Source organism: Schistosoma haematobium, chromosome ZW (genome assembly GCF_000699445.3).
Source record: "Schistosoma haematobium chromosome ZW, whole genome shotgun sequence".
NCBI classification, from domain to species: Eukaryota; Metazoa; Platyhelminthes; class Trematoda; order Strigeidida; family Schistosomatidae; genus Schistosoma; species Schistosoma haematobium.
The window spans coordinates 71,731,922-71,748,338 of record NC_067195.1 but is presented as its reverse complement, the minus strand read 5'-3'; the positions used below and the strand labels follow the sequence as shown (position 1 = coordinate 71,748,338).

At 35.7% G+C, this 16,417-nt stretch overlaps 1 protein-coding gene across 2 annotated transcripts in view; it reads right to left on the bottom strand.

Annotated features, from left to right (window-relative positions):
- Positions 1-15,290, bottom strand: part of TWN2_1 (Valine--tRNA ligase, mitochondrial 1) — a 59,080-nt gene extending 43,790 nt beyond the window's left edge. The window contains exons 1-9 of one of the 2 annotated variants that reach the window (XM_012938778.2): positions 13,909-15,290; positions 13,673-13,801; positions 13,422-13,635; positions 8,946-10,791; positions 7,714-7,857; positions 6,679-6,799; positions 4,414-4,800; positions 3,234-3,302; positions 1,996-2,332 (exon numbers count right to left, since the gene is read on the bottom strand). The gene's annotated coding sequence lies outside the window, so the exon portion shown is untranslated. Of the gene's footprint in view, positions 1-1,995; positions 2,333-3,233; positions 3,303-4,413; positions 4,801-6,678; positions 6,800-7,713; positions 10,792-13,421; positions 13,636-13,672 lie in introns of both variants that reach the window. The other variant, XM_051212221.1, reaches the window with a different exon arrangement.
- Positions 15,291-16,417: the final 1,127 nt, after the last annotated feature.

The following is a 16,417-nucleotide window of genomic DNA, read 5'->3' as shown; positions in this document are numbered from 1 at the left end:
GACGATTTGAAAGTAAATACATAAACCTCTTCTTGTGATACCTGAAAAAAAGAACTGTACATAGGCGAGATTTCATTAACGGCAAGGAAGAAAGTGGTTTGACAGTACAGTGGTTCAATCGATTGGATTTTAACAGTTCACTTGTAGGTTCGAATTCTACTCAACCTATTACAATCTGGACAGTTGTATACTTTTAGTAGCCCTCATACAATCAAAATGTAACTATACTGAGACATTGAATTAAATTAGCTCTTAATGGCACTAAATACCAATAGTATGTTGTTAGTATTGATAAATTGTGTAAATGTAAAAACAATCGAAACGACTTTGGTAGCTAGGAATATTTTGTTAGACGTTATAATGACGATAGTATAATGTGGCTCAAATATCAAAATATGGGCTGTATAGATTCGTGAATTTGTTACTTAGAGAGACACTTTTTGATTTCCAGTACGTGGGTGGAATTTTCTTGCAGTGCAATAATATGCCGGTTATTCAAACTCCACTTAATTAGCTGAGAATTAGTGTCTGTAGGTATGGTAAGTTATTTAAACCTTTGAAAAGCAAAGTACTTCAACTAGACTGGGAGATGCCTGTGTCCACATCTACTGTTTGTGCTGTGCTATTAGAAATAGTCAGAGAGGTTGTGTGTCTGGGTAGTTGTGAGTGTTGGTAGTGGAATGACAGATGAAGTCAATCTATGTATAATAAGTCAGAGCAGCTAATACCAATCTGTGTCACTTTTGGCATTATCGTGATATTAATCTGTCAGCAAGAGATCGGGTTTACAACGCGTCACTGAGAGTACTTCAGTTCTATGCCTGTGAAACCTAGCCCCTCCGAATCGGGGCTATTCAATAACCTGCAGTGTTCGATCACCAGTCTCCAAGGGAATGCTGATATCCAATGGTAATAACATTTTAAAAATGCTGAGATTTGGTAATTATAAGTTCAAGAGTAGTGACGGTAATTTAATCAGTCATCATCTTAAAGTAAATAAATAGGTATAATCTGTCAACGCACTACTATAAACAATTTTCTACAGGAGTAGTTATTACCATTGACTTCAACTGGCAAGTGACTTGACTAAAAGATATTTTTGGTAATGACCACATTGTTTTTGCTAAAATCTACAATAGATTGTTTAACTTTTAAACAAAAGTAGACAGGAATTCTAGATTAGTCACAAAATTTGTATAAATGACACATATAAAAGGAAACGAATAAGTTATTAGAAACTATAAGCCAGCAGAAACTAGTGAGTCTTAGACTTCGTGGCAACTCATTGCAATTTTGTATACAAAATACCACCAGTAACACAGAAAGACATTATGAAATTGAAATGATGGGGAAGTCTAACGGTTAAGTCCTTCATTCACATATAGAATGAACAATATATAAAATCGATTTTATCAAATCATTTATAACGCATAATCATGTCAGTTTTATGTCAATATTTTTTATATAAGTATGTTATTTTCTAGTGGAAAACCTATTCTACTGGGCAGCCATTTTATTGTATGATGCCAGCTCGACCGGGAGCTTACGTCGATAATTCAATCTCGTGAATAACCACCATTCGACTCTATTGTATCATTGAATTTCACCAATTGTTAGGCACCTTATTGATTCACTTTCACAATCACAACCCTTATTCATTTAACAAATCTCATTTATAACAAACTGTAACCGACTGATAACTAATAATCAGATTAGAGTTTTCAGTCTTTTTCTACCTACTTCGGGTTTGACTAGCACGCTTGTGATATTTAGATTTTATATCAAAATGACGTGACTGATGGTTTATTATACTAAAATTATCCTTAACATTCGTGAACATCAAACTCAGCTAATGTGGTTAAGAATGAATCAGTCAGTCATCAGTGAAAATGATCTATTGACCTTCAACACAAAACACTCAAAGAAATCATAAGAATTATATTTCAGGAAGTAAAGTAACATCGTCAAAAGTCAAATGTAAGACAAAAAACTAACCCTCATCAGCTGTCAGAAATGTGCGTTTAAAATTAATTTCACCATCATTTTTATCCGGGAAATGAAATGTATCCACAAACAGTTTTAAACCGATTTTATGGTCCAAACATTGTTCAGATGGCAAAGATGTCTCCTTATTTAAAGTGTATGGAGTAATGGCTAGTTTGAATTGTGCTTTATCAGATATAAATGAATTACGACCAAAAAGAAATAACTCCATTAGTGAATCATTTGATTTTTGTTGCTCAAAATCGACTACTATATCGGATTGTTCGAAACGTATACATAAACACGTTCCTGTGAATTTTTCGTAACCTGTTTCCAAGATTTGGACAGCCTATGAAATGAAACATTATACGTAATGAGCATGTGAAGAAAGTAAACCAGCTAGCATCATTAAGTTCAATCCCAACAAGCTAACAAAAATGATGTCCAAGGTTAATTTACAACAAGGACTGAATTTAGCTATAATTCAATAAAAATCAGGGAGTTATGAACAGTTGTTTTGTCCTAGGATGCTTTAAAAAGTCATATTGTTAGTAATACAAACAAGAAATAATTATTTGCGTAAATTGTTGAGTGCAACCTGTTTTTAGTAATTGTCCCTTGAGTAGTATGGTCCACGATCCTGGGTTGATGAAAGATTTGGCAGCAAACAAATTTCATTTTGAGGTTCCGCAAGTATAAATGGCTCTTCACTACAAAGGCAACCGGGAAGCATCAATCCCTACTCCAAACTTTCAGGAATGCCAATAGTTATTTTATTTACTATGAAACTCTCCTTCAGTTTCTAGTAATTCCTCTATTTCTACTGATATTCGTAATGGACTACCAGTGTTAACGACTAAGTCTCATGACCTTCTAAAACGGTACTCCAAACTACGAGGGGGCTTTTTAATGTTTGGAACCAATAAATAATAGAACATAGATCACTACCCATGATCACGTAATCTAGGACTTGAAAGGAAATGATGAGCGGGCTACTGGTGGCAAAAACTTGAAAAGTAAACACTTAGAGGACTTTTTTTAAAAGACAGCAATACTCAACTACCATTGTGGGAATGAAAAATCCAGTTTACATTTATTTATCAGTCCATAAGGAATGTAAGTCTCTAGAAGAATGCACGTTCTTACATGATAAAGCCCTAGAAAATAAATTAGTGATCCGATAAAGAAAACTAATTGAATTAGTGGGATAAAAACTGGAAAAACTATCAACTAATCAGTGGATGACTTACGGAAAAACTAAATTTCGTCATGTCGTTATCAGTCAATGATTTGTTTAGTTCACGGCAAGTTGGAAATATCTATTGAACAAGATAACAGTAAGCACCACATAAATGACAATTAAATCTTTTTCAGTAATTGAGCGAGTCATTCATACAAACGATATGTCGATTAGAAAATGTATTATCAAATATGAAATGAATTTAAACACTACTAACCACAAAGAGCAAGTGTAAGTTATTATATACTTTGTTTGTTTCAAAGTAAATTTGACTGACGATGAGCAGTAAAAGATGTAAGCCACACAAATTAGTAAAATAACATCTGATAGTTCTTCAGGCCAATCGATACCATGGACGATCACTAGGACTCTTCTCTCCATGGGGTCATGATGAACCACAAAATGATAACTCAACACAAATATATTCCATACTACCTCGAAATATCGTAAACGAAGTGGTTTTTTGTCTTTATGAATCATTAATAAAAGGAAAGGCAAGTCTACTCGCTCACGAAAAAAACCTATAACGAAAATAGACAACAAAGAATCTCAACAAACTCATCAATCCTACTGCATTGGTTGGAAAATTGAAAAATATTTTGCTGAAAAATAAGCTTACATCTACATCTTATCAATAATATTTAACAAGAAAGTAAAATTAGTGTGTGTTTTCTGTAAGCAATACAAGTGAAACAGCATGCATCGAACGTGGATGTTTAACTTGTGAACACGCAAATTTTTCAGCTGGATATCTAAACAAAGTAAATAATGACTTATCAAAATTATCAAAGTATGCAGTTCGATAGCAAATTAATAAAACTGGAAACGATCGAAATAAATCAATTCCGAGATATTCCGATCAGACAATAGGCAGGTGATTCATAATGAAGGTTCAAATGGAAACACCGAAAAACATATATGCATGTTCACTTCAAGTCACCGAAAACTCCAATGTGATAGTTATGACTTAATAAACGAAAAGCGACATGGTTTTTTGTTTACAAAGTGGTGATTGCAATAATTTTAATAAAATTAGCGGTTCTCTACAACTGATTTTATAGTTAGCTGATCTTAGAACACCATTGTTATACTTGTGATTGATATATTCAAATATCTTAACCTTTGTGATTATCTCACTACATACACTAAATAGATTACAATAAATGTGGAAAACATAATAATTCACCTACTTGTTGCCGACCCATTTGACTTCCGTACTGTAATATCATTTCATTTTGTGCCGTCGAAGGCTTTGGAGGTAATAAACCCTGACCAGAGCAACATGTTGTGCAAAATAAAATATCTGAATCATATTTTTCACATAAATCACAAGGTAATTGAATAACCGGTAGACTGGGAAGTGTAGGTTTATATAGCATTGTAACATTATCAATACTACTCAAACCCCGTAGACGACAAATTAATGGACTTAAATATGACCAGAATTTTGTGTTCATCTCTGCTAATAAGCTGAATGCTTTGATTGGATCACCAGCTGCTTCTGTCAAATCGCACTTTTCGAACACCCAACCAGGTGCAAATAAAGCCACTGATAATGGGCGGTCGAGTCTAGAAGCCTGTGGAACATAATTATAATCAATGATGAAAAAGTAATAAGTTATATTATGTCAAGAAAAGTGAATTTCGTAGTTTAAATACGTGTAATGGTGGAGTTTGGTTATAATAATAATATATTTTGAGATGAAAGTCAGGTTCTAACAATTTTTTACATTCAGTCAAAATTATTTTTTGGCGGTTGAATAAAGTAGACTCATTGTGACAAGGTTATAAAAAGAACGCAAATAAATCCATAGTAAATGTTATTAAGGACCACTTATTTATCAATAATTATTCGAAATACAAATGAAGATAAACACCAGTTTTACGTTAGAAATAACAAGGGGATCAAATAAGTGTTTGAATACATCTTTAAGTGCATAGTACTCTCTAAAATATTTTCTAAAATGTTAAAAATGACTACTAGTGCGTTTGATAAACGATGTAATGTTAAATATCTATACATAACTAGACTACCTTACAGAAAGGCAGAAGGCCGAGGTAGTTATTTATAAGCGGGATGGGTCGGTGATTTATGAATACTAAAGAAGGTTGAAGAATTACGAGCCAGTCAGTCATACAGAGAACAAAAAAACCAGGGTATTTTTGCTTTAAGATGATAGGGAAATGAGTGGGACACACATATATAACAAGTATAAAATACCATTTTTATCTTAGATCAATTAAATATTATCAGACAAATTATAATACCTTTAACAGACATTTTATACATAACATTTTTAATTCCTCAATAAATGATCAAGTTGGTCGACTGATAGTTCTGACTTTTTAAATCTATTCACCTGATGCTTAAAGATAGGTTTACTGACTACTTTAATTGATCGTGCTTTATCAAGTCAATTGTTCCATCATAACGCGTTTATTCACCAGAAACGTGATTTCTAACAACATCCTTTGTAATGTATCTCAATCTCTTCAACGTGTTTAAAATTAAGTTACAGCAGTTTTCACAATTGATTGATCACTGGGTGGTGATCAATGTCATGTGTCAACTACTTTTTAGTGCAGATCGAATGCTATCGACCAAGATGCAATGTGGTCGCTAGTCTAGGTGACTCGACATTGCGTGCACTATGTTAAGATTAGATGGTGGTTAGAGGTAGTCAACAGGAAATCCGGGTTTCGTGCTACTTGGCACTCGTCAACAAGGTGTACCTGTAATCTTGAGGGAACTGGTTCTCCCTGACGGGTTCGAGCCCGTGTCACACAGCTTCACAATCAGAGACGCTACCACTGGGCTATCCAGGCCGTGACTGACCTCCTGTAGGACTGAGATGTAATTACAATTGATTGGTCACTGGATAGCATTCGATCTGCACACATGACGTTGATCACCACCCAGTGATCAATCAATTGTAATTACATCTCAGTCCTACAGGAGGTCAGTCACGGCCTGGATAGCCCAGTGGTAACGTCTCTGACTGTGAAGCTGGGTGACACGGGCTCGAACCCATCAGGGAGAACCAGTTCCCTCAAGATTACAGGTACACCTTGTTGACGAGTGCCAGGAAGTACGAAACCCGGATTTCCTGTTGAATACCTCCAACCACCATCTAATTACAGCAGGTTTGTTCAATAAAATGCGTTGTATATTTTAAATGAGAGCTAATGCCAATTTTATTCTTATGATTGCGTTAGTTTAAAATGATTTTAAATCTGTGGTATTAGGTTTAGGCTTTCTATGTTGAAACCACGAAACCAAAATTTCTTTTGTTTAGACATTAGGATTATAGTTCAGTTCATTACTAATAATATGTATAAAACTCCATTAACATTTTTAAAGTGGTACACTATTGATAAGCTAACAGTGCGAACTGACAGTCTAAGTTTCTCAAGACAATTTAATTGGAAATAGGAAGGCATAGAAAGTAACTGACGTTAATATCTAAAACAACTTTCAGTGCTTCAACTGTACCGAAACCACCGCCTCCAATACAACCACGACCGAAACAATCAATACCGACAAACACCTTTGTTGACATTGAAGAATTAACAGCACTAGTTGTTTGATTTAAAAAAGAGAAAAAAATAGAAAAAAAAGTAATTAGTCAGATCCAAAGCTAACAAAATGCTACTGATGGATAGAAAAAACACCCAAACTTTTTCGTTTGTGTGAACTAGAAGTATGTACAGAATATTCAGTTTAATAAATATTCTACCATCGAACATTGGTCGACATACCACGTATTCGGGAAACTTTGAAGTTTACATGCTTATCGCACAGACTCGGTACTTGAATGGTTAATTGGTTACAGCCCTTTCAACCTACTTGCCCTTTATCTCAGAACTTTACAACCAACTTTAACATTACTTAATCGGTTATTTAACAGTGATTAGCCAATACTTCAATGAGATTTATGATAAAGTACCATCAACCCAGCGTCTTCGGCTTTAACAGCCCTGTTTGAGCAATAGGAGAAGACAGGGAAGAGTTTTGAGTAGTTATTCGAATGCATAACATTTAATTAACCAACAGTCCGTTAGAATTTAAGACCTTCGCAAAATACTTATTAGGATAGGGGGTTGTTGGGATTAATGGATTTTGTAGCTTTACACTACGGACTGACTTCAGTTAGACAATCACTAGAAATCAAGAAGTACTGAATAGCTGTTCCACCCTAATATTGGACTTCTTAGCAGTTTGCATCCACAGCATTATCAAAGGTTGAATCCATAACATCTACAACGATATTTAGTTACACCAGTACTTTCAATCGATATGAATTTAACTATCAGTGTGAAGAACTAATACATGTTAAGTTAATTTCATTAAATGAGCTGTATTTACAATATTTCAGCAATACTTTATTTGTTATTTGTTAATCATATTGCTGTGGCCTCGAAATTCCTGTTATGAATGATCTATAATTTCGAAATGAAATATATATAAATTTGATGAAAATGTTACTTACATCTCTTGTGATTGTCGTAACTTAACTGGATTCCAATTATAATTGAGAAATAAACCACTTCCAGAAGCTTTCATATACGGCAAATTTTCTTCGGTCAATTCATTCTGAAAGCTTAAGTGGCCAGACCAAGTTAGTGCATCATACCTTAAATAAAGAACAATGCAAATCTGCAAGCAACAATGACATGATGCAAATTTTATTTAAAAGTTGTGACATTTAAGGAATTTTCATATAAATTCAATAACTAAATCTATGTTTTTGTAATTGACTCTCAACTTTATTTGATTTACAAAACCGAATTAAAGTGGAGTTGGGATTTGCAACCTATTGATTAAAAGTTGAGCGCTTTAACTACTGACATGTATAATAAGAAGTAACTGTAAAAGTACAAACTACGCTGTCTTCAAACTTCAGCCGTTTCTTGATATATATGAACAGTGATTATTTACCGTGATTAGTAATCATGAACAAATTGTAGCACACTGAAGCAATGGGCAGCATCGTCGATGAACAAGGAGGTTCTGATGCAGACGTAAAGGTAGGGATTAGCAAAGTAAGGGCAGTATTCTTACAGTTGGACAACATATGGAACTCAAAACAACTGTCAAATAACATCAAATTGACAATCATCAGTAAGAACTTCAAGACAGTTCTACTGCACAGATCTGAAACTTGGAGAATTACCACAACCATCATCAAAAGACTACAAGTATTTATAAAAAACTGTTTACACAAGATACTTAATGTCCATTGGTCGAATACCATCAGCAACAGCTTATCGTGGGAGAGAACAAATCAGCTTCCAGCTGAGGAAATTAGGAAAAGATGTTGGGGGTGGATAGAACATACATTGAGGAAATCACCAAACTGCATCGCGAAGCAAGCGCTAACCTGGAATCCTGAAGGGAAACGGAAAAGAGGAAGACCGAAGTACACAGTGTGTTGGAAATCGGAATGAGACATCAAAAAGATGAATAGCAACTGGAAATGCTTGCCCAGGTCAGAGTTAGATGGAGAATGCTGGTGGGAGACCTTTGCTTCTCCTCGTGGGGTAACAGGCATAGTAATTATATGGAAGCAGAACATTCAAGAGAAAAATATGTAATTTTTGTGGATTATTTAGATGGGATGAGGTAGTAGCAAGGAAAAATTATCCTTTTTGATGTTTATTTCAACCATAAAACTATTATAACAAAAAATCTAGTTAGTTATTATAAGACTAAGATACGAACCAGATAACTTCAGAACCGAGGTTTCTAAGCATTCGTAGGAATTTCTTTATTCGATCACGAATTGTAGCAATTTTTTCCTAAAAGATAATAGTAATGAGTAGCAACAACCTAATAGATTTTACATACATTTATCTTGTAGTTTATAAATCACAAAATAAATCAGGAGAATAATCAAACTTGAACTAGGAGTTACTCATATATCAAGAAAACAAAGCGAAAATAAACTTTCCAGAAAAAAAGGGAAGAAAAATAAACTCACAGGCTGAAATCATAGAATAGCTAACCATAGATGAGAAACAAGGCATTTGTACAACTGTGTTCCAACTTATCTGGACATATTTCTTCCACCAGACTACTATTTTTCTCCCCACTTGTAAACAGTAGTAAGCGCTTTAATTGACTGACTCGCGACATCATTAACTAAATCAAGCAAGACGTTTAGAAATATACAGTTCGACGAACCAGAACATTAATGATACTGGTTATCTAGAAATACGACTGCACTTGTTGACATATTGGTGATTTAACAGTTGAATTCATGGGTCGATTAAAGCTAGACTACCAAGGAAAACGTGGAAGCATTGGACGGCCATTTCGTCGTATGGGACTCCTTAGCAGTGCGTGTTACCACGAAACGATACTGATTAGGTATCTGCATTTTCTTCCACTTGGGACTTCAGCATATTTCAATTTCGGAAAATGTAATTATAATTGTTTTACCCCGAGTCCACTTCAGATTGAGAATTACTGGTGGTGACTGACAGCTAATCTATGATATTCCATAACACTGAGAGCAAATGTATGTATGTGGGAATTTTTGATACCTCAGTCATATGAAAACTTAAACCCCGTTGTGTTCAAAAAGTTTGTACCTACGTTAATCCTACCATGGTCATACTAACCTTAATTTGATATCCAGAGTGGTATGATTTATGTTGCTTTTTCCCTTACTATCTTTGATTTTCTTGTGTTCAGACACTTATAGTTTGATCTTGATTTCTTATAAAGATATTTTAAGTTAATATGCGATCGGACTGCTTGCAGTTCTGATAAGTTGTCTTCGCACAACACTATCTGAGATCTACTTGCTGAAAAAATCGGACGCCATATTCATATGGATGCTTTCTCCAAAGTTAAGTTCGGTTTGTACTATTCCTTAAGTATTAGTCAACATTTTCTCGATAAATTCCACTTTCAAGTACAATAGTATTTTAATAATGCTGAATATTTGGATCACATTAAACGGAAATTAATTCACTGACCTGTCTTTTAAGCAAACAAGGTAGTGTAAGAAAAACCTTACCTAATTATAAATAGCGTGTTAAAACCTTATACTCGCATACTATAAACAGATTTATAGAGATATTGGCCACGTGATCAAGGTTAAAAATTAGATGTATTAACATAAATACAGTTCGATCAAACAAAAATTCACATTGGTCTAAATTGCTTTAATTCATGTGAGTACAGTTAAAGGGAATCAACGTGAGGAAAACTTAAGGAGTGAAAATGACAATACCGATTGGTAGTGAGAAACCAAAAACCAAAAATGAATATCGTGAATTTCTATATATAGAAAGATAAAATTATGAAAACTAGAAGATTAATTGCGTGCAGTAAATTAAATAAATGTTTACATACCCAGGGTAGAGAAATTTCAAAGTTAATAAACCAACCCTCAAACCCAACAACTCGTCTTATTTGATCCAAACGTATGGCAAAATCCTTATAGTTTGATATTTTATTGACATCACGATAATGTTCCGAGGAACCCATAAAAATGAATTTGAATCCATCACACTCCACTGATTCCATAATTACAGTACCATAGACACTGACACCCTGTCTTAAAAATAACCAGAAAAAGATTTATAGATGTTCAGAATAACTAACCGACCATTAAGAATGTAATCCATTGAGAAAGAATTATAGCAACCATGTACATAACTACATGCTACATAGTCGATAAACGACAAGCTTTTCCAGCTTGGAGAGAACAGGTGTGGCAGATCTATAATAGTATTCAAGTAAAATTAGGCGTAGCATCCATTCAATTGTACTTACTATAAGAATGGATATACATAGCCACCAAAAACTGTAACCCGATTCTTGCCAGTCAAGTTTAAATATCAAAGTGTCATAGGTTTACAGTCTTTTATGTAAACATGAGTTTAAAATTGCAAAACTAGTTGTCCAGTCGTCGTTTAATCTTATCACCAGAAAAGTAATATTCATGAGAATCATCATAAATAGGTATTAGCATCTGCCAAAAATAGTTTTTATCAATGATGTTTTAACCGCGAACATTGTGTTTAGTTCATCCCGACCGTTGTTGCTACCTTGATGTGGTGGTCGGGCTTGCCTATCGTGATGAACCAATCGAGCTACACTGGCTGAAACAATCGTTCCTCAAAGTCCTACCATGCCAGACAGGTCGGTTGAAGAACGGTAAGACCAAAAGCAGCAAACCCAAGGTCCTGAGGCGAAGTCGTACTGCTGACTGTACAGAGGTGTGACAGCAGTAAAGTGTTTCCTTCAGAATAACAGCAATGCTACCTTCCCACAAGCAGAGGTGGGGTTAGAAAAGGTCAACCCTAAAAATGCACACCTCGCCTTATCCCACCGACATCAGTCTCCGGCAGTAAGGTCTCAACAAGCACGGAGCTAACACAAAAATTATTCACAAAAAGGTCGTGTGTGACCGACCTCGAGCAGTTGTCCTTTGGGCACTGTGCTCACGCTCTCATGTCACTAAGATTACCTCTAACCCAATTTCATTTTCAGGTACCTCCAGAAGAACCCTTCCACAATGTGGGCAACCGGGAAGTGATAACCGCCTTCATACCTCTAACAACACTTAAGACCACTGTATTCATAATCAACCTGCCTCTTCCATTCCTATTATTCCTCCTACATCGACTTTCAACTCTAAACTTCTACTTTTGGCTTCCTCCTTAAGTGTCACCATAGCCAACGATTCTAGTGCGCGAAACACTGTTCCAGGTCTACTGAAACCTCGCTCCAAACTACACATTGGAGACTTTAACGTACGCACCGTATGTCGAATTGGCCGGTAGAACTCCTTGGCTAAGACCCTAAAATCTCGTACCATTGACGTATGTTGTGTCTTCGAAACACGCATACAGGATCCTAGTGTAGTCATTCACCCGGCGAAGGCGAGATATCCATCTATAAATTAAGAAACGAGTATACTGCGCAGCGGTTCGCTCTGTTCTGCTTTGCACCTGCGAAACATGGCTATTAAGAGTAGAAGATACTCGTAAGCTACTAGCATTTGACCACAAATGCCCTAGAGATATTGCTCGCATATGCTGGGATCACCGCGTAAGTAATAGTGAGGTTAGACGCAGGGTATTAGGGAATGATAGTAAGTCAGTTGATGAGGTTGTGAATCTTCATCGACTGAGATGGTTGGGCCACGTGTTACGTATGCCCGAACACCGATTACCACGACGTGCAATGCTAACCGGTGTTCGGGATGGTTGGAAGAAAGTTAAGGACGGCCAAACCAAAACGTGGCATCAGTGCTTGAAGTCACTAACTTCTAGTCTGAGCTATGTTGGTAGATGCAGACTACTTGGTTGGGGTCCGCGTGATTATAGTAACCAGTAGTTGGAGACTCTTGGTGACATGGCTCAGAATCGATCACAATGGCATCGTTGTATACACTTTTTGTCTTCCCTTAAACTGTGAGATTAAAACTGCTTTACATCTTTCCTTTTACCAACTAATTCTTTCTTCCTGTACTATATCCTTATATGCAATCTTTCTTTTATATATTATCACCACTGTCTTAACCACTCTTATGAATCCGGTGTTTATCTTGCTGCGCTAATGCGGTATGACAACTTGGATCGATGTACAAATGTGCCTGGTCCTACATTGTAGCTGACTGACTGACTGTTTAGTTTATGTTCGGAGAAACAATTCATATTAAGAGATTCTGTTTGTTTTTTTAAGTTCTACACTAATGAATAGGGCAGGTATTCTAAGCCGAATAAGAAGTCTTTACAATTATAAACATGGTTAATAAGTAACTGGCAAATACCGTTAATCTTGATATAAACACAGTAATTTAGCCTCGAGATAATGGATCATTTTCACATAGGTTATTATTAGTAAGTAATGTGACTAGATTACGGTGAATTTTTGGAACATTTTGCCGAAAAGTGCATATGTTATAAAATGTCAACAGGACCTTTTTCATGTTTTCGAAAATTGTGTAGTACCTAGGCTTTTTATAAATAATGCGAAAAATACACAAGAAACAGTTAAATAGACCGAATCCAAACATAAAAATTATTATATAACTATGAGTTTAGTTTGCATCAGTGAAAGACACGTACTTAGTGACCTTACCGTAATGGTTTCGGTACTACGGTCTTTTGTTAAAAATAAGTGGTAAGTTAACGTTTAAAATGGGTGTATCTTAAAAGGTATTCTAAAATAGCTTACCTATGTGCTAGATTAATCCATGAGACTGGCGGTATAGTTATGAACTGATGACTGAAGTAAATAAATATGTCAACCAAGTGCCAATGAACGAATCGAAAAGCAGGAAAAACACAAGTGAAGTTGACTGTTCGATCAGAGGACAGATAACCGCCAGCCATATCATGACAGTATATAACTTTAGGTAATCCAGAGGACTTACGAATAAAGCCAAAGTCTATATTTGATTGCTGGTAAAGGGAAGGACAAATTACCATTTAAAAAGTCACTGAAATAGCTTAAAGGTATTGTAAGATTCGATGTAGACGGGAAGTCCCAGTGTACCAATTCCTGTATAGTGGAAATAGGCTTACTAATGTAGCTAGACTCGTCACACATAGCTGCTAAAAGAGATGAAACAACAAAATATTAATTTCTGAAGACAAGTGTGCACTGAAATCCTAAACTTTATATGATTATACTGAAAAAAAGTTTGAAGTAAAGCATTCACCTCTTCATTTATGATCACCAATCCCTCAAAAGTTTTGCAGCAATATGATACCAGCAAGAGTTTAAAGCACTAGTTTTATCACTAACGGAAGGACACAATACGTAACAGGAAACTGGATTATTCGGTGTTAACATGTTTTTCAATTCCTTTTTAATACCGTTCAGCATTTTTCTTGTGGTAGCACCTGGATAAATTAAAGGACTATAATAAACACACGAGCATTCATTGATCTCAAAAATCAAGTTTGCAGCCAATTTTGGATATGAGTAAGATATAAAGCATTTTATATGATAGTTATCTAAACCACAAACAATGACCGATGGGACTCTTACTTCTGTTTTTCGGCCAAAATGATTATCGAGGGATTTTTGTCCGTCAGCTGAGTTGTTAGGTCGAAAAGAAGATTCACTTATTCCCAGAACCATGCAGTAAACGAAAGCTACATACACGTCATAATTGACGATTGTGTATCGTTTAACCTCACGAAACTATTTGGTAAACTGCATTACAACTTCCAATTAGTTTGTCAGGATTAACGAACTGTCTTTTTCTTTTAATCAGTGTCTGGGTAGTTGGAGAGTGTTCAAGATTAGAGGCATGATTCTTGCCATACTCCGAGAAACTGAGAGGTACAACTTAGCTAATGATATGAGTGATCAATAAGCAACACTTGGAGTAATCGCCTTTAGTATTTGCAGAACTAAAGTGATGATCAACCGTTTTTCCGAAAGATTTAGCGGAAGGTAGCATCATTATGACTTTCGGCAAGTTCCATAACTTCCTGACTCAAACCCCGAATTCCACATAGGTTTTTGTGCAGGCTCGGTGAGACTACAATTTATGGGGGTGTCCACCTAATAACCGAGACCGAATGAGTATTATAAACCAGTGTGAGTAATAAGAATTATGATTAACAGTTGGTGGTTAATGTTCAAAATTTTCATCACGTAATGACATTAGCTATAATACCAAAACTCAATTTAACTAAGTGGATGAGTGAATTTCGTACTAAAATCTGAGAGGTTATCTTATGCCTAATTGATTTGTCATTAAATCATAGCCTCGCCATAAAATTGTTCCGAGGCCTCGAAAATATGGTTTTGCGTATTGAGTAACACCTACATATATATATGCACATATACATATACAAATACGTATTCGTGAGTCAACAGTGACTATAATAACTTTATACAGGAATATGTACATAATACCACGCGTTTAAGAGATTCAAGGACATAACAGACCGCGGAACAAGAAAATTATGTTGTGGGCCCAATAAGGACTTATGAAGTATTCCTATATAGAAACGAAACGTCGGCAAAAGCCAATGGTGAAATCTCGTGACTTCAACAAAGCGAAAGTTTTGAACGAACCGGTTATTGACAAATCAGTATTCAGTAATAAGAATATGCGGTCTATCAACCTGTATTAATCCTTGCGGTTTTTGCCACTATGGAAATCCAATCTCGTTTTCAATATACCAACAGGTGCTGATATTATGTGTTTTGGTAGAGAATTTTAGTGATTTACTACTTGATGAGAGGAACAGAACTACATATGTAGACGGTCTGATTTCACTTTTCGAACTTTCTCAGAATGTTCTCTCAAATGACGAGTTCCAGAGGGAATGAAAAGATAAAACATATTAACATTAAGGTCATCGTTCAGTATGCAGTAAGCCAATATTAGATCAGCCCGTAATTTATGGTAAGATAACGGAAATAAGTTAGGTTGTCTCAGTCTGTCTACATAAGGTAGGCCACAGAGACCTTTTACCGCCTTGGTCCCTCGTCGTTGTGCTCGTTCCAGTATATCCGCCCTAAACTTGAAACAGCGACTCGCTGCTTGAACCCCACATTCTAAATGTGGTCTCACGGAAGTCGATTATAATACTCTAAACATTTCTTCGTTCAACTGCTTAAAAAGACCTACGAATTGCCCATAATACCCCTTAGCCCTTTGCAGCAGCAGACCTGTAGTTACTCATAGTTTTGAGATGGCTGCTTATTCTGAATCCTAAATATTTATAGTTCATTACTTTGGATAGCGCAACTCCACCTATTGAGTATTGATATGAGTCATGATAGATATTTAATAGCATTATCACACTGTTGTTTGACTTGACTTCTGGTGACCGTCCACTTATCTGTAGTGTGGCGTCGAGTCACTTTTGACTATGATCACCACTACGAGAAGTTAACCGATAAGATCCCTGTAGGCCAAATATCAGAAAGCAGTTAAAGGATGTAGTCGAGGTGTATTTGTTGACGATCTCGTGGTATCGGAAGAATACCGAGATCGTACCAGGTTACGAGTGTGGTTACCGGATTCGAGCAAGGTCTCAAGCAACGGAAGAATGTTTGTTCTCAGTACAGTTAAACAAAAAAAGTACAGTAAAACAATCCCTGGTACAATTGGTTATACTAACAATTGTTTTCATTACACCAACCGCGTTCTCTTGATAAAAGTAGGTCACTACATATCCATGCCGCCAATGAGTCGAGATCAC